Source organism: Spermophilus citellus, assembly GCF_964194105.1.
Source record: "Spermophilus citellus genome assembly, chromosome: 16".
In the NCBI taxonomy this organism is placed as follows: domain Eukaryota; kingdom Metazoa; phylum Chordata; class Mammalia; order Rodentia; family Sciuridae; genus Spermophilus; species Spermophilus citellus.
In genome coordinates, this window is record NC_138196.1 from 20,740,187 (window position 1) to 20,764,907 (window position 24,721).

Here is a 24,721-nt window from a genome sequence, read left to right on the forward strand (position 1 = left end):
GCGCCAATCACTTTCATGGAAAGGGGTTGCCAAACTTCCAAAATACTATGAGTTTCCTGAAATCTCAGCACACATTTTTTCACCCAATCTGGATGACACTTTCAGGAAATGATCAGTACCCCAATCCCACTTGGCTCACCAAATTTCGTTCTTCTAGGTTAAACCGTTCGTTGGCAGTAACATTTTAATTTTTAGGTTTCACTCTGTTTTCTCCTATATGGATACACGTAGTTGGAACTCTAAATCAAACACGGTTTGTGCTAGCTCTTTGAAACTTGACCCAATAAAGTAGTTCCAAGTTCTATTTCTATGGTTTGTTTCCTATTGATGTAGCCCTAAGCAGAGGCCGGCACAAATCACTTTCATGGAAAGGCGTTGCCAAGCTTCCAAAAAACTATGAGTTTCCCGAAATACCAGCACACATTTTTTTACCCAATCTTGATGACACTTTCAGGTCATGATCAGTACCCCAATCCCACTTGGCTCACCAAATTTCGTTCTTCTAAGTTAAACCGTTCATTGGCAGTAACAGTTTAAATATTTAGGTTTCACTCTGTTTTCTCCTATATGGATACATGTAGTTGGAACTCTAAATCAAACACGGTTTGTGCTAGCTCTTTGAAACTTGACACAATAAAGAAGTTCCAAGTTCTATCTCTATGGTTTGTTTCCTATTGACGTATCCCTAAGCAGAGACTCGTGCAAATCACTTTCATGGAAAGGGGTTGCCAAGCTTCCAAAAAACTACGAGTTTCCTGAAATTTCAGCACACATTTTTTCACCCAATCTTGATGACACTTTGAGGTAATGATCAGTATGCCAATCCCACTTGGCTCACCAAATTTGGTTCTTCTAGGTTAAACCGTTCTTTGGCAGTAACAGTTTTAATTTTTCGGTTTCACTCTGTTTTCTCCTATATGGATACATGTAGTTGGAACTCTAAATCCAACACGGTTTGTGCTAGCTCTTTGAAACTTGACACAATAAAGTAGTTCCAAGTTCTATCTCTATGGTTTTTTTCCTTTTGATGTAGACCAAAGCAGTTACGGGCGCAACTCACTTTGATGGAAAGGGGATGCCAAGCTTCCAAAACACTACGAGTTTCCAGAAATCACCGCACACATTTTTTCACCCAATCTGGATGACACTTTCAGCTAATGATCAGTACCCCAATCCCACTTGGCTCACCAAATTTCCTTCTTCTAGGTTAAACCGTTCGTTGGCAATAACGATTTTAATTTTTAGGTTTCACTCAGTTTTCTCCTATATGGATACATGTAGTTGGAACTCTAAATCAAACACGGTTTGTGCTAGCTCTTTGAAACTTTACCCAATAAAGTAGATCCAAGTTCTATTTCTCTGGATTGTTTCGTATTGATGTAGCCCTAAGCAGAGACCGGCACAAATCACTTTCATGGAAAGGCGTTGCCAAGCTTCCAAAACACTACGAGTTTCCAGAAATCACCGCACACATTTTTTCACCCAATCTGGATGACACTTTCAGCTAATGATCAGTACCCCAATCCAACTTGGCTCCCCAAATTTCATTCTTCTAAGTTAAACCGTTCGTTGGCAGTAACAGTTTAAATATTTAGGTTTCACTCTGTTTTCTCCTGTATGGCTACATGTAGTTGGAACTCTAAATCAAACACGGTTTGTGATAGCTCTTTGAAACTTTAGACAATAAGGAAGTTCCAAGTTCTATCTCTATGGTTTGTTTCCTATTGTCGTATCCCTAAGCAGAGACTCGTGCAAATCACTTTCATGGAAAGGGGTTGCCAAGCTTCCAAAAAACTACGAGTTTCGTGAAATCTCAGCACACATTTTTTCACCCAAACTTGATGACACTTTGAGGTAATGATCAGTATGCCAATCCCACTTGGCTCACCAAATTTGGTTCTTCTAGGTTAAACCGTTCGTTGGCAGTAATAGTTTTAATTTTTAGGTTTCACTCTGTTTTCTCCTATATGGATACATGTAGTTGGAACTCTAAATCCAACACGGTTTGTGCTAGCTCTTTGAAACTTGACACAATAAAGTAGTTCCAAGTTCTATCTCTATGGTTTTTTTTCCTTTTGATGTAGACCAAAGCAGTTACGGGCGCAAATCACTTTGATGGAAAGGGGTTGCCAAGCTTTCAAAACACTACGAGTTTCCAGAAATCACCGCACACATTTTTTCACCCAATCTTGATGACACTTTCAGCTAATGATCAGTACCCCAATCCCACTTGGCGCACCAAATTTCGTTCTTCTAGGTTAAACCGTTCGTTGTCAGTAACAGTTTTAATTTTTAGGTTTCACTCTGTTTTCTCCTATATGGATACATGTAGTTGGAACTCTAAATCAAACACGGTTTGTGCTAGCTCTTTGAAACTTGACACAATAAAGTAGTTCCAAGTTCTGTCTCTATGGTTTGTTTCCTATTGATGTAGCCCTAAGCAGAGACCGGCACAAATCACTTTCATGGAAAGGCGTTGCCAAGCTTCCAAAAAACTACGAGTTTCCCGAAATCACAGCACACATTTTTTCACCCAATCTTGATGACACTTTCAGGTAATAATCAGTACCCCAATCCCACTTGGCTCACCAAATTTCGTTCTTGTAGGTTAAACCGTTCGTTGGCAGTAACAGTTTTAATTTTTAGGTTTCACTCTGTTTTCTCCTATATGGATACATGTAGTTGGAACTCTAAATCAAACACGGTTTGTGCTAGCTCTTTGAAACTTGACACAATAAAGTACTTCCAAGTCCTATCTCTATGGTTTGTTTCCTATTGATGTAGCCCTATGAAAAGACTGACGCCAATCACTTTCATGAAAAGGGGTTGCCAAGCTTCCAAAAAACTATGAGTTTCCAGAAATCACCGCACACATTTTTTCACCCAATCTGGATGACACTTTCAGCTAATGATCAGTACCCCAATCCCAATTGGCTCACCAAATTTCTTTCTTCTAGGTTAAACCATTCGTTGGCAGTAACAGTTTTAATTTTTAGGTTTCACTGTGTTTTCTCCTATATGGATACATGTAGTTGGAATTCTAAATCAAACACGGTTTGTGCTAGCTCTTTGAAACTTGACACAATAAAGTACTTCCAAGTCCTATCTCTATGGTTTGTTTCCTATTGATGTAGCCCTAAGCAGAGACCGGCGCAAATCACTTCCATGGAAAGGCTTGCCAAACTTACAAAAAACTACGACTTTCCCGAAATACCAGCACACATTTTTTCACCCAATCTTGATGACTCTTTCAGGTAATGATCAGTACCCCAATCCCATTTGCCTCCCAAATTTCGTTCTTCTAAGTTAAACCATTCATTGGCAGTAACAGTTTAAATAGTTAGGTTTCACTCTGTTTTCTCCTATATGGATACATGTAGTTGGAACTCTAAATCAAACACGGTTTGTGCTAGCTCTTTGAAACTTGACACAATAAAGAAGTTCCAAGTTCTATCTCTATGGTTTGTTTCCTATTGACGTAGCCCTAAGCAGAGACTCGTGCAAATCACTTTCATGGAAAGGGGTTGCCAAGCTTCCAAAAAACTACGAGTTTCCTGAAATCTCAGCACACATTTTTTCACCCCATCTTGATGACACTTTCAGGTAATGATCAGTACCCCAATCATACTTGGCTCACCAAATTTCGTTCTTCTAGGTTAAACCGTTCGTTGGCAGTAGCATTTTAATTTTTAGGTTTCACTCTGTTTTCTCCTATATGGATACACGTAGTTGGAACTCTAAATCCAACACGGTTTGTGCTAGCTCTTTGAAACTTGACCAAATAAAGTAGTTCCAAGTTCTATTTCTATAGTTTGTTTCCTATTGATATAGCCCTAAGCAGAGGCCGGCACAAATCACTTTCATGGAAAGGCGTTGCCAAGCTTCCAAAAAACTACGAGTTTCCCGAAATACCAGCACACATTTTTTCACCCAATCTTGATGACACTTTCAGGTAATGATCAGTACCCCAATCCCACTTGGCTCACCAAATTTCGTTCTTCTAGGTTAAACCGTTCGTTGGAAGTAACATTTTAAATTTTAGGTTTCACTCTGTTTTCTCCTATATGGATACACGTAGTTGGAACTCTAAATCAAACACGGTTTGTGCTAGCTCTTTGAAACTTGACCCAATAAAGTAGTTCCAAGTTCTATTTCTATGGTTTGTTTCCTATTGATGTAGCCCTAAGCAGAGACAGGCACAAATCACTTTCAAGGAAAGGCGTTGCCAAGCTTCCAAAAAAGTACGATTTTCCCGAAATACCAGCACACATTTTTCACCCAATCTTGATGACACGATCAGGCCATGATCAGTACCCCAATCCCACTTGGCTCACCAAATTTCGTTCTTCTAAGTTAAACCGTTCGTTGGCAGTAACAGTTTAAATATTTAGGTTTCACTCTGTTTTCTCCTATATGGATACATGTAGTTGGAACTCTAAATCCAACACGGTTTGTGCTAGCTCTTTGAAACTTGACACAATAAAGTAGTTCCAAGTTCTATCTCTATGGTTTTTTTCCTTTTGATGTAGACCAAAGCAGTTACGGGCGCAACTCACTTTGATGGAAAGGGATTGCCAAGCTTCCAAAACACTACGAGTTTCCAGAAATCACCGCACACATTTTTTCACCCAATTTGGATGACACTTTCAGCTAATGATCAGTACCCCAATCCCACTTGGCTCACCAAATTTCATTCTTCTAAGTTAAACCGTTCGTTGGCAGTAACAGTTTTAATTTTTAGGTTTCACTCTGTTTTCTCCTATATGGATACATGTAGTTGGAACTCTAAATCCAACACGGTTTGTGCTAGCTCTTTGAAACTTGACAAAATAAATAGTTCCAACTTCTATCTCTTTGGTTTGTTTCCTATTGACGTAGCCCTAAGCAGAGACTCGTGCAAATCAATTTCATGGAAAGGGGTTGCCAAGCTTCTAAAATACTACGAGTTTCCTGAAATCTCAGCACACATTTTTTCACCCAATCTGGATGACACTTTCAGGTAATGATCAGTACTCCAATCCCACTTGGCTCACCAAATTTCGTTCTTCTAGGTTAAACCTTTCGTTGGCAGTAACATTTTAATTTTTAGGTTTCACTCTGTTTTCTCCTATATGGATACACGTAGTTGGAACTCTAAATCAAACACGGTTTGTGCTAGCTCTTTGAAACTTGACCCAATAAAGTAGTTCTAAGTTCTATTTCTAAGGTTTGTTTCCTATTGATGTAGCCCTAAGCAGAGGCCGGCACAAATCACTTTCATGGAAAGGCGTTGCCAAGCTTCCAAAAAACTACGAGTTTCCCGAAATACCAGCACACATTTTTTCACCCAATCTTGATGACACTTTCAGGTAATGATCAGTACCCCAATCCCACTTGGCTCACCAAATTTCGTTCTTCTAGGTTAAACCGTTCGTTGGCAGTAACATTTTTATTTTTAGGTTTCACTCTGTTTTCTCCTATATGGATACACGTAGTTGGAACTCTAAATCCAACACGGTTTGTGCTAGCTCTTTGAAACTTGACACAACAAAGTAGTTCCAAGTTCTATCTCTATGGTTTGTTTCCTATTGATGTACCCTAAGCAGAGACCGGCACAAATCACTTTCATGGAAAGGGGTTGCCAAGCTTCCAAAACACTACGAGTTTCCTGAAATCTCAGCACATATTTTCTCACCCAATCTTGATGACACTTTCAGGTAATGATCAGTACCCCAATCCCACTTGGCTCACCAAATTTCGTTCTTCTAGGTTAAACCGTTCGTTGGCTGTAACAATTTTAATTTTTAGGTTTCACTCTGTTTTCTCCTATATGGATACATGTAGTTAGAACTCTAATCCAACACGGTTTCTGCTAGCTCTTTGAAACTTGACACAATAAAGAAGTTCCAAGTTCTATCTCTATGGTTTGTTTCCTATTGACCTATCCCTAAGCAGAGACTCGTGCAAATCACTTTAATGGAAAGGGGTTGCCAAGCTTCCAAAAAACTACGAGTTTCCTGAAATCTCAGCACATATTTTTTCACCCAAGCTGGATGACACTTTGATGTAATGATCAGTATCCCAATCCCACATAGCTCACCAAATTTGGTTCTTCTAGGTTAAACCGTTCGTTGGCAGTAACAGTTTAAATTTTTAGGTTTCACTCTGTTTTCTCCTATATGGATACATGTAGTTGGAACTCTAAATCCAACACGGTTTGTGCTAGCTCTTTGAAACTTGACAAAATAAAGTAGTTCCAACTTCTATCTCTATGGTTTTTTTCCTATTGATGTAGACCAAAGCAGAGACGGGCGCAAATCACTTTGATGGAAAGGGGTTGCCAAGCTTCCAAAACACTACGAGTTTCCAGAAATCACCGCACACATTTTTTCACCCAATCTGGATGACACTTTCAGCTAATGATCAGTACCCCAATCCCACTTTGCTCACCAAATTTCGTTCTTCTAGGTTAAACCTTTCGTTGGCAGTAAAAGTGTTAATTTTTAGGTTTCACTCTGTTTTCTCCTATATGGATACAGGTAGTTGGAACTCCAAATCAAACACGGTTTGTCCTATCTCTTTGAAACTTCACGCAATAAAGTAGTTCCAAGTTCTATCTGTATGGTTTGTTTCCTATTGGTGTAGCCCTAAGCAGAGACCGGCACAAATCACTTTCATGGAAAGGCGTTGCCAAGCTTCCAAAAAACTACGAGTTTCCCGAAACCACAGCACACATTTTCACCCATCTTGATGACACTTTCAGGTAATAATCAGTACCCCAATCCCACTTGGCTCACCAAATTTCGTTCTTCTAGGTTAAACCGTTCGTTGGCAGTAACAGTTTTAATTTTTAGGTTTCACTCTGTTTTCTCCTATATGGATACATGTAGTTGGAACTCTAAATCAAACACGGTTTGTACTAGCTCTTTGAAACTTGACCCAATAAAGTACTTCCAAGTCCTATCTCTATGGTTTGTTTCCTATTGATGTAGCCCTAAAAAAGACTGGCGCCAATCACTTTCATGGAAAGGGGTTGCCAAGCTTCCAAAATACTACGAGTTTCCTGAAATCTCAGCACACATTTTTTCACCCAATCTGGATGACACTTTCAGGTAATGATCAGTACCCCAATCCCACTTGGCTCACCAAATTTCGTTCTTCTAGGTTAAACCGTTCGTTGGCAGTAACAGTTTTAATTTTTAGGTTTCACTCTGTTTTCTCCCATATGGATACACGTAGTTGGAACTCTAAATCAAACACAGTTTGTGCTAGCTCTTTGAAACTTGACCCAATAATGTAGTTCCAAGTTCTATATCTATGGTTTGTTTCCTATTGATGTAGCCCTAAGCAGAGGCCGGCACAAATCACTTTCATGGAAAGGCGTTGCCAAGCTTTCAAAAAACTACGAGTTTCCCGAAATACCAGCACACATTTTTTCACCCAATCTTGATGACACTTTCAGGTCATGATCAGTACCGCAATCCCACTTGTCTCACCAAATTTCGTTCTTCTATGTTAAATCGTTCGTTGGCAGTAACAGTTTAAATATTTAGTTTTCACTCTGTTTTCTCCTATATGGATACATGTAGTTGGAACTCTAAATCAAACACGGTTTGGGCTAGCTCTTTGAAACTTGACACAATAAAGAAGTTCCAAGTTCTATCTCTATGGTTTGTTTCCTATTGACGTATCCCTAAGCAGAGACTCGTGCAAATCACTTTCATGGAAAGGGGTTGCCAAGCTTCCAAAAAACTACGAGTTTCCTGAAATTTCAGCACACATTTTTTCACCCAATCTTGATGACAATTTGAGGTAATGATCAGTATGCGAATCCCACTTGGCTCACCAAATTTGGTTCTTCTAGGTTAAACCGTTCGTTGGCAGTAACAGTTTTAATTTTTAGGTTTCACTGTGTTTTCTCCTATATGGATACATGTAGTTGGAACTCTAAATCCAACACGGTTTGTGCTAGCTCTTTGAAACTTGACACAATAAAGTAGTTCCAAGTTCTATCTCTATGGTTTTTTTCCTTTTGATGTAGACCAATGCAGTTACGGGCGCAAATCAGTTTGATGGAAAGGGGTTGCCAAGCTTCCAAAACACTACGAGTTTCCAGAAATCACCGCACACATTTTTTCACCCAATCTTTATGACACTTTCAGGTAATGATCAGTACCCCAATCCCACTTGGCTCACCAAATTTCGTTCTTCTAGGTTAAACCGTTCGTTGGCAGTAACATTTTAATTTTTAGGTTTCACTCTGTTTTCTCCTATATGGATAACGTAGTTGGAACTCTAAATCAAACACGGTTTGTGCTAGCTCTTTGAAACTTGACCCAATAAAGTAGTTCCAAGTTCTATTTCTATGGTTTGTTTCCTATTGATGTAGCCCTAAGCAGAGGCCGGCACAAATCACTTTCATGGAAAGGCGTTGCCAAGCTTCCAAAAAACTACGAGTTTCCCGAAATCCCAGCACACATTTTTTCACCCAATCTTGATGACACTTTCAGGTCATGATAAGTACCCCAATACCACTTGGCTCCCCAAATTTCGTTCTTCTAAGTTAAACCGTTCGTTGGCTGTAACAGTTTAAATATTAGGTTTCACTCTGTTTTCTCCTATATGGATACATGTAGTTGGAACTCTAAATCAAACACGGTTTGTGCTAGCTCTTTGAAACTTGACACAATAAAGAAGTTCCAAGTTCTATCTCTATGGTTTGTTTCCTATTGACGTATCCCTAAGCAGAGACTCGTGCAAATCACTTTCATGGAAAGGGGTTGCCAAGCTTCCAAAAAACTACGAGTTTCCTGAAATTTCAGCACACATTTTTTCACCCAATCTTGGTGACACTTTGAGGTAATGATCAGTATGCCAATCCCACTTGGCTCACCAAATTTGGTTCTTCTAGGTTAAACCGTTCGTTGGCAGTAACAGTTTTAATTTTTAGGTTTCACTGTGTTTTCTCCTATATGGATACATGTAGTTGGAACTCTAAATCCAACACGGTTTGTGCTAGCTCTTTGAAACTTGACACAATAAAGTAGTTCCAAGTTCTATCTCTATGGTTTTTTTCCTTTTGATGTAGACCAAAGCAGTTACGGGCGCAAATCACTTTGATGGAAAGGGGTTGCCAAGCTTCCAAAACACTACGAGTTTCCAGAAATCACCGCACACATTTTTTCACCCAATCTGGATGACACTTTCAGCTAATGATCAGTACCCCAATCCCACTTGGCTCACCAAATTTCGTTCTTCTAGGTTAAACCGTTCGTTGTCAGTAACAGTTTTAATTTTTAGGTTTCACTCTGTTTTCTCCTATATGGATACATGTTGTTGGAACTCTAAATCAAACACGGTTTGTGCTAGCTCTTTGAAACTTGACCCAATAAAGTAGTTCCAAGTTCTATATCTATGGTTTGTTTCCTATTGATGTAGCCCTAAGCAGAGGCCGGCACAAATCACTTTCATGGAAAGGCGTTGCCAAGCTTTCAAAAAACTACGAGTTTCCCGAAATACCAGCACACATTTTTTCACCCAATCTTGATGACACTTTCAGATCATGATCAGTACCGCAATCCCACTTGTCTCACCAAATTTCGTTCTTCTATGTTAAATCGTTCGTTGGCAGTAACAGTTTAAATATTTAGTTTTCACTCTGTTTTCTCCTATATGGATACATGTAGTTGGAACTCTAAATCAAACACGGTTTGGGCTAGCTCTTTGAAACTTGACACAATAAAGAAGTTCCAAGTTCTATCTCTATGGTTTGTTTCCTATTGACGTATCCCTAAGCAGAGACTCGTGCAAATCACTTTCATGGAAAGGGGTTGCCAAGCTTCCAAAAAACTACGAGTTTCATGAAATTTCAGCACACATTTTTTCACCCAATCTTGATGACACTTTGAGGTAATGATCAGTATGCGAATCCCACTTGGCTCACCAAATTTGGTTCTTCTAGGTTAAACCGTTCGTTGGCAGTAACAGTTTTAATTTTTAGGTTTCACTGTGTTTTCTCCTATATGGATACATGTAGTTGGAACTCTAAATCCAACACGGTTTGTGCTAGCTCTTTGAAACTTGACACAATAAAGTAGTTCCAAGTTCTATCTCTATGGTTTTTTTCCTTTTGATGTAGACCAAAGCAGTTACGGGCTCAAATCACTTTGATGGAAAGGGGTTGCCAAGCTTCCAAAACATTACGAGTTTCCAGAAATCACCGCACACATTTTTTCACCCAATCAGGATGACACTTTCAGGTAATGATCAGTACCCCAATCCCACTTGGCTCACCAAATTTCGTTCTTCTAGGTTAAACCGTTCGTTGGCAGTAACATTTTAATTTTTAGGTTTCACTCTGTTTTCTCCTATATGGATAACGTAGTTGGAACTCTAAATCAAACACGGTTTGTGCTAGCACTTTGAAACTTGACACAATAAATAATTCCAACTTCTATCTCTATGGTTTGTTTCCTATTGACGTAGCCCTAAGCAGAGACTCGTGCAAGTCACTTTCATGGAAAGGGGTTGCCAAGCTTCCAAAAAACTACGAGTTTCCTGAAATCTCAGAACACATTTTTTCACCCAATCTTGATGACACTTTCAGGTAATGATCAGTATCCCAATCCCACATAGCTCACCAAATTTGGTTCTTCTAGGTTAAACCGTTCGTTGGCAGTAACAGTTTAAATTTTTAGGTGTCACTGTGTTTTCTCCTATATGGATACATGTAGTTGGAACTCTAAATCCAACACGGTTTGTGCTAGCTCTTTGAAACTTGACACAATAAAGTAGTTCCAACTTATATCTCTATGGTTTTTTTCCTATTGATGTAGACCAAAGCAGAGACGGGCGCAAATCACTTTGAGGGAAAGGGGTTGCCAAGCTTCCAAAACACTACGAGTTTCCAGAAATCACCGCACACATTTTTTCACCCAATCTGCATGACACTTTCAGCTAATGATCAGTACCCCAATCCCACTTGGCTCAACAAATTTCGTTCTTCTAGGTTAAACCGTTCGTTGGCAGTAACAGTGTTAATTTTTAGGTTTCACTCTGTTTTCTCCTATATGGATACAGGTAGTTGGAACTCCAAATCAAACACGGTTTGTCCTATCTCTTTGAAACTTGATGCAATAAAGTACTTCCAAGTCCTATCTCTATGGTTTGTTTCCTATGATGTAGCCCTAAGAAAAGTCTGGCGCCAAAGTCTGGCGCCAAATTTCATTCTTCTAAGTTAAACCGTTCGTTGGCAGTAACAGTTTAAATATTTAGGTTTCACTCTGTTTTCTCCTATATGGATACATGTAGTTGGAACTCTAAATCAAACACGGTTTGTGCTAGCTCTTTGAAACTTGACACAATAAAGTACTTCCAAGTCCTATCTCTATGGTTTGTTTCCTATTGATGTAGCCCTAAGAACAGACTGGCGCCAATTACTTTCATGGATAGGGGTTGCCAAGCTTCCAAAATACTCCGAGTTTCCTGAAATCTCAGCACACATTTTTTCACCCAATCTGGATGACACTTTCAGGTAATGATCAGTACCCCAATCCCACTTGGCTCACCAAATTTTGTTCTTCTAGGTTAAACCGTTCGTTGGCAGTAACAGTTTTAATTTTTAGGTTTCACTCTGTTTTCTCCTATATGGATACACGTAGTTGGACCTCTAAATCAAACACGGTTTGCGCTAGCTCTTTGAAACTTGACCCAATAAAGTAGTTCCAAGTTCTATTTCTCTGGTTTGTTTCCTATTGATGTAGCCCTAAGCAGAGACCGGCACAAATCACTTTCATGGAAAGGCGTTGCCAAGCTTCCAAAAAACTACGAGTTTACCGAAATACCAGCACACATTTTTTCACCCAATCTTGATGACACTTTCAGGTCATGATCAGTATCCCAATCCCACTTGGCTCACCAAATTTGGTTCTTCTAGGTTAAACCGTTCGTTGGCAGTAACAGTTTTAATTTTTAGGTTTCACTGTGTTTTCTCCTATATGGATACATGTAGTTGAAACTCTAAATCCAACACGGTTTGTGCTAGCTCTTTGAAACTTGACACAATAAAGTAGTTCCAAGTTCTATCTGTATGTTTTTTTTTTTCCTTTTGATGTAGACCAAAGCAGTTACGGGCGCAAATCACTTTGATGGAAAGGGGTTGCCAAGCTTCCGAAACACTACGAGTTTCCAGAAAATACCGCACATATTTTTTCACCCAATCTGGATGACACTTTCAGCTAATGATCAGTACCCCAATCCCACTTGGCTCACCAAACTTCGTTCTTCTAGGTTAAACCGTTCGTTGTCAGTAACAGTTTTAATTTTTAGGTTTCACTCTGTTTTCTCTTATATGGATACATGTAGTTGGAACTCTAAATCCAACACGGTTTGTGCTAGCTCTTTGAAACTTCACACAATAAAGTAGTTCCAAGTTCTTTCTCTATGGTTTTTTTCCTATTGATGTAGCCCAAAGCAGAGACGGGCGCAAATCACTTTGATGGAAAGGGGTTGCCAAGCTTCTAAAACACTACGAGTTTCCCGAAATCACAGCACACATTTTTTCACCCAATCTTGATGACACTTTCAGGTAATAATCTGTACCCCAATCCCACTTGGCTCACCAAATTTCGTTCTTCTGGGTTAAACCGTTCGTTGGCAGTAACATTTTAATTTTTTGTTTTCACTCTGTTTTCTCCTATATGGATACACGTAGTTGGAACTCTAAATCAAACACGGTTTGTGCTAGCTCTTTGAAACTTGACCCAATAAAGTAGTTCCAAGTTCTATTTCTATGGTTTGTTTCCTATTGATGTAGCCCTAAGCAGAGGCCGGCACAAATCACTTTCATGGAAAGGCGTTGCCAAATTCCAAAAAACTACGAGTTTCCCGAAATACCAGCACACATTTTTTCACGCAATCTTGATGACACTTTCAGGTCATGATCAGTACCCCAGTCCCACTTGGCTCACCAAATTTCGTTCTTCTAAGTTAAACCGTTCGTTGGCAGTAACAGTTTAAATATTTAGGTTTCACTCTGTTTTCTCCTATATGGATACATGTAGTTGGAACTCTAAATCCAACACGGTTTGTGCTAGCTCTTTGAAACTTGACAAAATAAATAGTTCCAACTTCTATCTCTATGGTTTGTTTCCTATTGACGTAGCCCTAAGCAGAGACTCGTGCAAATCACTTTCATGGAAAGGGGTTGCCAAGCTTCCAAAATACTACGTGTTTCCTGAAATCTCAGCACACATTTTTTCACCCAATCTGGATGACACTTTCAGGCAATGATCAGTACCCCAATCCCACTTGGCTCACCAAATTTGGTTCTTCTACGTTCAACCGTTTGTTGGCAGTAACATTTTAATTTTTAGGTTTCACTCTGTTTTCTCCTATATGGATACACGTAGTTGGAACTCTAAATCAAACACGGTTTGTGCTAGCTCTTTGAAACTTGACCCAATAAAATAGTTCCAAGTTCTATTTCTATGGTTTGTTTCCTATTGATGTAGCCCTAAGCAGTGGCCGGCACAAATCACTTTCATGGAAAGGCGTTGCCAAGCTTCCAAAAAAACTACGAGTTTCCCGAAATACCAGCACACATTTTTTCACCCAATCTTGATGACACTTTCAGGTCATGATCAGTACCCCAATCCCACTTGGCTCACCAAATTTCGTTCTTCTAAGTTAAACCGTTTGTTGGCAGTAACAGTTTAAATATTTAGGTTTCACTCTGTTTTCTCCTATATGGATACATGTAGTTGGAACTCTAAATCCAACACGGTTTGTGCTAGCTCTTTGAAACTTGACACAATAAAGAAGTTCCTAGTTCTATCTCTATGGTTTGTTTCCTATTGACGTATCCCTAAGCAGAGACTCGTGCAAATCACTTTCATGGAAAGGGGTTGCCAAGCTTCCAAAAAACTACGAGTTTCCTGAAATTTCAGCACACATTTTTTCACCCAATCTTGATGACACTTTGAGGTAGTGATCAGTATGCCAATCCCACTTGGCTCACCAAATTTGGTTCTTCTAGCTTAAACCGTTCGTTGGCAGTAACAGTTTTAATTTTTAGGTTTCACTGTGTTTTCTCCTATATGGATACATGTAGTTGGAACTCTAAATCCAACACGGTTTGTGCTAGCTCTTTGAAACTTGACACAATAAAGTAGTTCCAAGTTCTATCTCTATGGTTTTTTTCCTTTTGATGTAGACCAAAGCAGTTACGGGCGCAAATCACTTTGATGGAAAGGGGTTGCCAAGCTTCTAAAACACTACGAGTTTCCAGAAATCACCGCACACATTTTTTCACCCAATCTGGATGACACTTTCAGCTAATGATCAGTACCCCAAATCCACTTGGCTCACCAAATTTCGTTCTTCTAGTTTAACCGTTCGTTGGCAGTAACAGTTTTAATTTTTAGGTTTCACTCTGTTTTCTCCTATATGGATACATGTAGTTGGAACTCTAAATCAAACACGGTTTGTGCTAGCTCTTTGAAACTTGACACAATGAAGTAGTTCCAAGTTCTATCTCTATGGTTTGTTTCCTATTGATGTAGCCCTAAGCAGAGACCGGCACAAATCACTTTCATGGAAAGGCGTTGCCAAGCTTCCAAAAAACTACGAGTTTCCCGAAATCACAGCACACATTTTTTCACCCAATCTTGATGACACTTTCAGGTAATAATCAGTACCCCAATACCACTTGGCTCACCAAATTTCGTTCTTCTAGGTTAAACCGTTCGTTGGCAGTAACAGTTTTAATTTTTAGGTTTAACTCTGTTTTCTCCTATATGGATACATGTAGTTGGAACTCTAAATCAAACACGGTTTGTGCTAGCTCTTTGAAACTTGACACAATAAAGTACTTCCAAGTCCTATCTCTATGGTTTTTTTCCTATTGATGTAGCCCTAAGAAAAGACTGGCGCCAATCACTTTCATGGAAAGGGGTTGCCAAGCTTCCAAAAAACTACGAGTTTCCTGAAATCTCAGCACACATTTTTTCACCCAAGCTGGATGACACTTTCAGGTAATGATCAGTACCCCAATCCCACTTGGCTCACCAAATTTCGATCTTCTAGGTTAAACCGTTCGTTGGCAGTAACAGTTTAAATATTTAGGTTTCACTCTGTTTTCTCCTATATGGATACATGTAGTTGGAACTCTAAATCAAACACGGTTTGTGCTAGCTCTTTGAAACTTGACACAATAAAGTAGTTCCAAGTTCTATCTCTATGGTTTGTTTCCTATTCATGTAGCCCTAAGAACAGACTGGCACCAATCACTTGCATGGAAAGGAGTTGCCAAGCTTCCAAAAAACTACGAGTTTCCTGAAATCTCAGCACACATTTTTTCACACAATCTTGATGACACTTTCAGGATATGATCAGTACCCCAATCCCACTTGGCTCACCAAATTTCGTTCTTCTAGGTTAAACCGTTCGTTGGCAGTAACAGTTTTAATTTTTAGGTTTCACTCTGTTCTCTCCTATATGGATACATGTAGTTGGAACTCTAAATCAAACACGGTTTGTGCTAGCTCTTTGAAACTTGACACAATAAAGAAGTTCCAAGTTCTATCTCTATGGTTTGTTTCCTATTGATGTAGCCCTAAGCAGAGACCGGCACAAATCACTTTCATGGAAAGGCGTTGCCAAGCTTACAAAAAACTACGAGTTTCCCGAAATACCAGCACACATTTTTTCAACCAATCTTGATGACACTTTCAGGTCATGATCAGTACCCCAATCCCACTTGGCTCACCAAATTTCGTTCTTCTAAGTTAAACCGTTTGTTGGCAGTAACAGTTTAAATATTTAGGTTTCACTCTGTTTTCTCCTATATGGATACATGTAGTTGGAACTCTAAATCCAACACGGTTTGTGCTAGCTCTTTGAAACTTGACACAATAAAGAAGTTCCTAGTTCTATCTCTATGGTTTGTTTCCTATTGACGTATCCCTAAGCAGAGACTCGTGCAAATCACTTTCATGGAAAGGGGTTGCCAAGCTTCCAAAAAACTACGAGTTTCCTGAAATTTCAGCACACATTTTTTCACCCAATCTTGATGACACTTTGAGGTAATGATCAGTATGCCAATCCCACTTGGCTCACCAAATTTGGTTCTTCTAGGTTAAACCGTTCGTTGGCAGTAACAGTTTTAATTTTTAGGTTTCACTGTGTTTTCTCCTATATGGATACATGTAGTTGGAACTCTAAATCCAACACGGTTTGTGCTAGCTCTTTGAAACTTGACACAATAAAGTAGTTCCAAGTTCTATCTCTATGGTTTTTTTCCTTTTGATGTAGACCAAAGCAGTTACGGGCGCAAATCACTTTGATGGAAAGGGGTTGCCAAGCTTCCAAAACACTACGAGTTTCCAGAAATCACCGCACACATTTTTTCACCCAATCTGGATGACACTTTCAGCTAATGATCAGTACCCCAATCCCACTTGGCTCACCAAATTTCGTTCTTCTAGGTTAAACCGTTCCTTGTCAGTAACAGTTTTAATTTTTAGGTTTCACTCTGTTTTCTCCAATATGGATACATGTAGTTGGAACTCTAAATCAAACACGGTTTGTGCTAGCTCTTTGAAACTTGACACAATAAAGTACTTCCAAGTCCTATCTCTATGGTTTTTTTCCTATTGATGTAGCCCTAAGAAAAGACTGGCGCCAATCACTTTCGTGGAAAGGGGTTGCCAAGCTTCCAAAAAACTACGAGTTTCCTGAAATCTCAGAACACATTTTTTCACCCAAGCTGGATGACACTTTCAGGTAATGATCAGTGCCCCAATCCCACTTGGCTCACCAAATTTCGATCTTCTAGGTTAAACCGTTCGTTGGCAGTAACAGTTTAAATATTTAGGTTTCACTCTGTTTTCTCCTATATGGATACATGTAGTTGGAACTCTAAATCAAACACGGTTTGTGCTAGCTCTTTGAAACTTGACACAATAAAGTACTTCCAAGTCCTATCTCTATGGTTTTTTTCCTATTGATGTAGCCCTAAGAAAAGACTGGCGCCAATCACTTTCATGGAAAGGGGTTGCCAAGCTTGCAAAAAACTACGAGTTTCCTGAAATCTCAGCACACATTTTTTCACCCAAGCTGGATGACACTTTCAGGTAATGATCAGTACCCCAATCCCACTTGGCTCACCAAATTTCGATCTTCTAGGTTAAACCGTTCGTTGGCAGTAACAGTTTAAATATTTAGGTTTCACTCTGTTTTCTCCTATATGGATACATGTAGTTGGAACTCTAAATCAAACACGGTTTGTGCTAGCTCTTTGAAACTTGACCCAATAAAGTAGTTCTAAGTTCTATTTCTCTGGTTTGTTTCCTATTGATGTAGCCCTAAGCAGAGACCGGCACAAATCACTTTCATGGAAAGGCGTTGCCAAGCTTCCAAAAAACTACGAGTTTCCCGAAATCACAGCACACATTTTTTCACCCAATCTTGATGACACTTTCAGGTAATAATCAGTACCCAGATCCCACTTGGCTCACCAAATTTCGTTCTTCTAGGTTAAACCGTTTGTTGGCAGTAACAGTTTTAATTTTTAGGTTTCACTCTGTTTTCTCCTATATGGATACATGTAGTTGGAACTCTAAATCAAACACGGTTTGTGCTAGCTCTTTGAAACTTGACACAATAAAGAAGTTCCAAGTTCTATCTCTATGGTTTGTTTCCTATTGATGTAGCCCTAAGCAGAGACCGGCACAAATCACCTTCATGGAAAGGCGTTGCCAAGCTTACAAAAAACTACGAGTTTCCCGAAATACCAGCACACATTTTTTCACCCAATCTTGATGACACTTTCAGGTCATGATCAGTACCCCAATCCCACTTGGCTCACCAAATTTGGTTCTTCTAGGTTCAACCGTTTGTTGGCAGTAACAGTTTTAATTTTTAGGTTTCACTCTGTTTTCTCCTATATGGATACATGTAGTTGGAACTCTAAATCAAACACGGTTTGTGCTAGCTCTTTGAAACTTGACACAATAAAGTAGTTCCAAGTTCTATCTCTATGGTTTGTTTCCTATTCATGTAGCCCTAAGAACAGACTGGCACCAATCACTTGCATGGAAAGGAGTTGCCAAGCTTCCAAGAAACTACGAGTTTCCTGAAATCTCAGCACACATTTTTTCACACAATCTTGATGACACTTTCAGGATATGATCAGTACCCCAATCCCAATTGGCTCACCAAATTTCGTTCTTCTAGGTTAAACCGTTCGTTGGCAGTAACAGTTTTAATTTTTAGGTTTCACTCTGTTTTCTCCTATATGGATACATGTAGTTGGAACTCTAAATCCAACACGGTTTGTGCTAGCTCTTTGAAACTTGACCCAATAAAGTTGTTCCAAGTTCTATTTCTATGGTTTGTTTCCTATTGACGTAGCCCTAAGCAGAGACTCGTGCAAATCACTTTCATGGAAAGGGGTTGCCAAGCTTCCAAAATACTACGTGTTTCCTGAAATCTCAGCACACATTTTTTCACCCAATCTGGATGACACTTTCAGGCAATGATCAGTACCCCAATCCCACTTGGCTCACCAAATTTCGTTCTTCTAGGTTAAACCGTTCGTTGGCAGTAACATTTTAATTTTTAGGTTTCACTCTGTTTTCTCCTATATGGATACACGTAGTTGGAACTCTAAATCAAACACGGTTTGTGCTAGCTCTTTGAAACTTGACCCAATAAAGTAGTTCCAAGTTCTATTTCTATGGTTTGTTTCCTATTGATGTAGCCCTAAGCAGTGGCCGGCACAAATCACTTTCATGGAAAGGCGTTGCCAAGCTTCCAAAAAAACTACGAGTTTCCCGAAATACCAGCACACATTTTTTCACCCAATCTTGATGACACTTTCAGGTCATGATCAGTACCCCAATCCCACTTGGCTCACCAAATTTCGTTCTTCTAAGTTAAACCGTTTGTTGGCAGTAACAGTTTAAATATTTAGGTTTCACTCTGTTTTCTCCTATATGGATACATGTAGTTGGAACTCTAAATCCAACACGGTTTGTGCTAGCTCTTTGAAACTTGACACAATAAAGAAGTTCCTAGTTCTATCTCTATGGTTTGTTTCCTATTGACGTATCCCTAAGCAGAGACTCGTGCAAATCACTTTCATGGAAAGGGGTTGCCAAGCTTCCAAAAAACTACGAGTTTCCTGAAATTTCAGCACACATTTTTTCACCCAATCTTGATGACACTTTGAGGTAATGATCAGTATGCCAATCCCACTTGGCTCACCAAATTTGGTTCTTCTAGGTTAAACCGTTCGTTGGCAGTAACAGTTTTAATTTTTAGGTTTCACTGTGTTTTCTCCTATATGGATACATGTAGTTGGAACTCTAAATCCAACACGGTTTGTGCTAGCTCTTTGAAACTTGACACAATAAAGTAGTTCCAAGTTCTATCTCTATGGTTTTTTTCCTTTTGATGTAGACCAAAGCAGTTACGGGCGCAAATCACTTTGATGGAAAGGGGTTGCCAAGCTTCCAAAACACTACGAGTTTCCAGAAATCACCGCACACATTTTTTCACCCAATCTGGATGACACTTTCAGCTAATGATCAGTACCCCAATCCCACTTGGCTCACCAAATTTCGTTCTTCTATGTTAAACCGTTCGTTGTCAGTAACAGTTTTAATTTTTAGGTTTCACTCTGTTTTCTCCTATATGGATACATGTAGTTGGTACTCTAAATCAAACACGGTTTGTGCTAGCTCTTTGAAACTTGACACAATGAAGTAGTTCCAAGTTCTATCTCTATGGTTTGTTTCCTATTGATGTAGCCCTAAGCAGAGACCGGCACAAATCACTTTCATGGAAAGGCGTTGCCAAGCTTAAAAAAAACTACGAGTTTCCCGAAATCACAGCACACATTTTTTCACCCAATCTTGATGACACTTTCAGGTAATAATCAGTACCCCAATACCACTTGGCTCCCCAAATTTCGTTCTTCTAGGTTAAACCGTTCGTTGGCAGTAACAGTTTTAATTTTTAGGTTTAACTCTGTTTTCTCCTATATGGATACATGTAGTTGGAACTCTAAATCAAACACGGTTTGTGCTAGCTCTTTGAAACTTGACACAATAAAGTACTTCCAAGTCCTATCTCTATGGTTTTTTTCAAATTTATGTAGCCCTAAGAAAAGACTGGCGCCAATCACTTTCATGGAAAGGGGTTGCCAAGCTTCCAAAAAACTACGAGTTTCCTGAAATCTCAGCAAACATTTTTTCACCCAAGCTGGATGACACTTTCAGGTAATGATCAGTACCCCAATCCCACTTGGCTCACCAAATTTCGATCTTCTAGGTTAAACCGTTCGTTGGCAGTAACAGTTTAAATATTTAGGTTTCACTCTGTTTTCTCCTATATGGATACATGTAGTTGGAACTCTAAATCAAACACGGTTTGTGCTAGCTCTTTGAAACTTGACCCAATAAAGTAGTTCTAAGTTCTATTTCTCGGGTTTGTTTCCTATTGATGTAGCCCTAAGCAGAGACCGGCACAAATCACTTTCATGGAAAGGCGTTGCCAAGCTTCCAAAAAACTACGAGTTTCCCGAAATCACAGCACACATTTTTTCACCCAATCTTGATGACACTTTCAGGTAATAATCAGTACCCAGATCCCACTTGGCTCACCAAATTTCGTTCTTCTAGTTTAAACCGTTTGTTGGCAGTAACAGTTTTAATTTTTAGGTTTCACTCTGTTTTCTCCTATATGGATACATGTAGTTGGAACTCTAAATCAAACACGGTTTGTGCTAGCTCTTTGAAACTTAACACAATAAAGAAGTTCCAAGTTCTATCTCTATGGTTTGTTTCCTATTGATGTAGCCCTAAGCAGAGACCGGCACAAATCACTTTCATGGAAAGGCGTTGCCAAGCTTACAAAAAACTACGAGTTTCCCGAAATACCAGCACACATTTTTTCACCCAATCTTGATGACACTTTCAGGTCATGATCAGTACCCCAATCCCACTTGGCTCACCAAATTTGGTTCTTCTAGGTTCAACAGTTTGTTGGCAGTAACAGTTTTAATTTTTAGGTTTCACTCTGTTTTCTCCTATATGGATACATGTTGTTGGAACTCTAAATCCAACACGGTTTGTGCTAGCTCTTTGAAACTTCACACAATAAAGTAGTTCCAAGTTCTTTCTCTATGGTTTTTTTCCTATTGATGTAGCCCAAAGCAGAGACGGGCGCAAATCACTTTGATGGAAAGGGGTTGCCAAGCTTCTAAAACACTACGAGTTTCCAGAAATCACCGCACACATTTTTTCACCCAATCTGGATGACACTTTCAGCTAATGATCAGTACCCCAAATCCACTTGGCTCACCAAATTTCGTTCTTCTAGTTTAACCGTTCGTTGGCAGTAACAGTTTTAATTTTTACGTTTCACTCTGTTTTCTCCTATATGGATACATGTAGTTGGAACTCTAAATCAAACACGGTTTGTGCTAGCTCTTTGAAACTTGACCCAATAAAGTTGTTCCAAGTTCTATTTCTATGGTTTGTTTCCTATTGATGTAGCCCTAAGCAGAGACCGGCGCAAATCACTTTCATGGAAAGGGGTTGCCAAGCTTCCAAAACACTACGAGTTTCCTGAAATCTCAGCACACATTTTTTCACCCCATCTGGATGACACTTTCAGCTAATGATCAGTTCCCCAATGACAATTGGCTCACCAAATTTCGTTCTTCTAGGTTAAACCGTTCGTTGGCAGTAACAGTTTTAATTTTTAGATTTCACTCTGTTTTCTCCTATATGGATACATGTAGTTGGAACTCTAAATCAAACACGGTTTGTGCTAGCTCTTTGAAACTTGACACAATAAAGTACTTCCAAGTCCTATCTCTATGGTTTGTTTCCTATTGATGTAGCCCTAAGAACAGACTGGCGCCAATCACTTTCATGGAAAGGGGTTGCCAAGTTTCCAAAAACTAGGAGTTTCCTGAAATCTCAGCACACATTTTTTCACCCAATCTGGATGACACTTTCAGGTAATGATCAGTACCCCAATCCCACTTGGCTCACCAAATTTCGTTCTTCTAGGTTAAACCGTTCGTTGGCAGCAAGAGTTTTAATTTTTAGGTTTCACTCTGTTTTCTCCTATATGGATACATGTAGTTGGAACTCTCAATCAAACACGGTTTGTGCTAGCTCTTTGAAACTTGACACAATAAAGTAGTTGCAAGTTCTATTTCTATGTTTTGTTTTTTATTGATGTAGCCCTAAGCAGAGACCGGCACAAATCACTTTCATGGAAAGGCGTTGCCAAGCTTACAAAAAACTACGAGATTCCCGAAATCACAGCACACATTTTTTCACCCAATCTTGATTACACTATCAGGTAATAATCAGTACCCAGATCCCACTTGGCTCACCAAATTTCATTCTTCTAGATTAAACCGTTTGTTGACAGTAACAGTTTTAATTTTTAGGTTTCACTCTGTTTTCTCCTATATGGATACATGTAGTTGGAACTCTAAATCAAACACGGTTTCTGCTAGCTCTTTGAAATTTGACACAATAAAGTACTTCCAAGTCCTATCTTTATGGTTTGTTTGCTATTGATGTAGCCGTAAGAACAGACTGGCACCAATCACTTTCATGGAAAGGGGTTGCCAAGCTTCCAAAAAACTACGAGTTTCCTGAAATCACAGCACACATTTTTTCACCCAATCTTGATGACACTTTCAGGTAATAATCAGTACCCAGATCCCACTTGGCTCACCAAATTTCGTTCTTCTAGGTTAAACGGTTTGTTGGCAGTAACAGTTTTAATTTTTAGGTTTCACTCTGTTTTCTCCTATATGGATACATGTAGTTGGAACTCTAAATCAAACACGATTTGTGCTAGCTCTTTGAAAGTTGACACAATAAAGTACTTCCAAGTCCTGTCTCTATGGTTTGTTTCCTATTGATGTAGCCCTAAGAACAGACTGGCGCCAATCACTTTCATGGAAAGGGGTTGCCAAGCTTCCAAAATACTCCGAGTTTCCTGAAATCTCAGCACACATTTTTTCACCCAATCTGGATGACACTTTCAAGTAATGATCAGTACTCCAATCCCACTTGGCTCACCAAATTTCGATCTTCTAAGTTAAACCGTTCGTTGGCAGTAACAGTTTTAATTTTTAGGTTCCACTCTGTTTTCTCCTATATGGATACATGTAGTTGGAACTCTAAATCAAACACGGTTTGTGCTACTTTTTGAAACTTGACCCAATAAAGTAGTTCCAAGTTCTATTTCTATGGTTTGTTTCCTATTGATGTAGCCCTAAGCATAGACCATCACAAATCACTTTCATGGAAAGGCGTTGCCAAGCTTACAAAAAACTACGAATTTCCCGAAATCCCAGCACACATTTTTTCACCCAATCTTGATGACAATTTCAGGTAATTATCAGTACCCCAATCCCACTTGGCTTACCAAATTTCGTTCTTCTAGGTTAAACCGTTCGTTGGCAGTAACAGTTTAAATATTTAGGTTTCACTCTGTTTTCTCCTATATGGATACATGTAGTTGGAACTCTAAATCAAACACGGTTTGTGCTACCTCTTTGAAACTTGACACAATAAAGTAGTTCCAAGTTCTATCTCTATGGTTTGTTTCCTATTGATGTAGCCCTAAGCAGAGACCGGCACAAATCACTTTCATGGAAAGGCGTTGCCAAGCTTCCAAAAAACTACGAGTTTCCAGAAATACCAGCACACATTTTTTCACCCAATCTTGATGACACTTTCAGGTCATGATCAGTACCCCAATCCCACTTGGCTCACCAAATTTCGTTCCTCTAAGTTAAACCATTCGTTGGCAGTAACAGTTTAAATATTTAGGTTTCACTCTGTTTTCTCCTATATGGATACATGTAGTTGGAACTCTAAATCAAACACGGTTTGTGCTAGCTCTTTGAAACTTGACACAATAAAGAAAATCCAAGTTCTATCTCTATGGTTTGTTTCCTATTGACGTATCCCTAAGCAGAGACTCGTGCAAATCACTTTCATGGAAAGGGGTTGCCAAGCTTCCAAAAAACTACGAGTTTCCTGAAATCTCAGCACACATTTTTCACCCAATCTTGATGACACTTTGAGGTAATGATCAGTATCCCAATCTCACTTGGCTCAAAATTTTTGGTTCTTCTAGGTTAAACCGTTCGTTGGCAGTAACAGTTTTAATTTTTAGGTTTCACTGTGTTTTCTCCTATATGGATAAATGTAGTTGGAACTCTAAATCCAACACGGTTTGTGGTAGCTCTTTGAAACTTGACACAATAAATTAGTTCCAAGTTCTATCTCTATGGTTTTTTTCCTTTTGATGTAGAGCAAAGCAGTTACGGGCGCAAATCACTTTGATGGAAAGGGATTGCCAAGCTTCCAAAACACTACGAGTTTCCAGAAATCACCGCACACATTTTTCACCCAATCTGTATGACACTTTCAGCTAATGATCAGTACGCCAATCCCACTTGACTCACCAAATTTCGTTCTTCTAGGTTAAACCGTTCGTTGGCAGTAACAGTTTTAATTTTTAGGTTTCACTCTGTTTTCTCCTATATGGATACATGTAGTTGGAACTCTAAATCAAACACGGTTTGTGCTAGCTCTTTGAAACTTGACACAATAAAGTAGTTCCAAGTTCTATCTCTATGGTTTGTTTCCTATTCATGTAGCCCTAAGAACAGACTGGCACCAATCACTTGCATGGA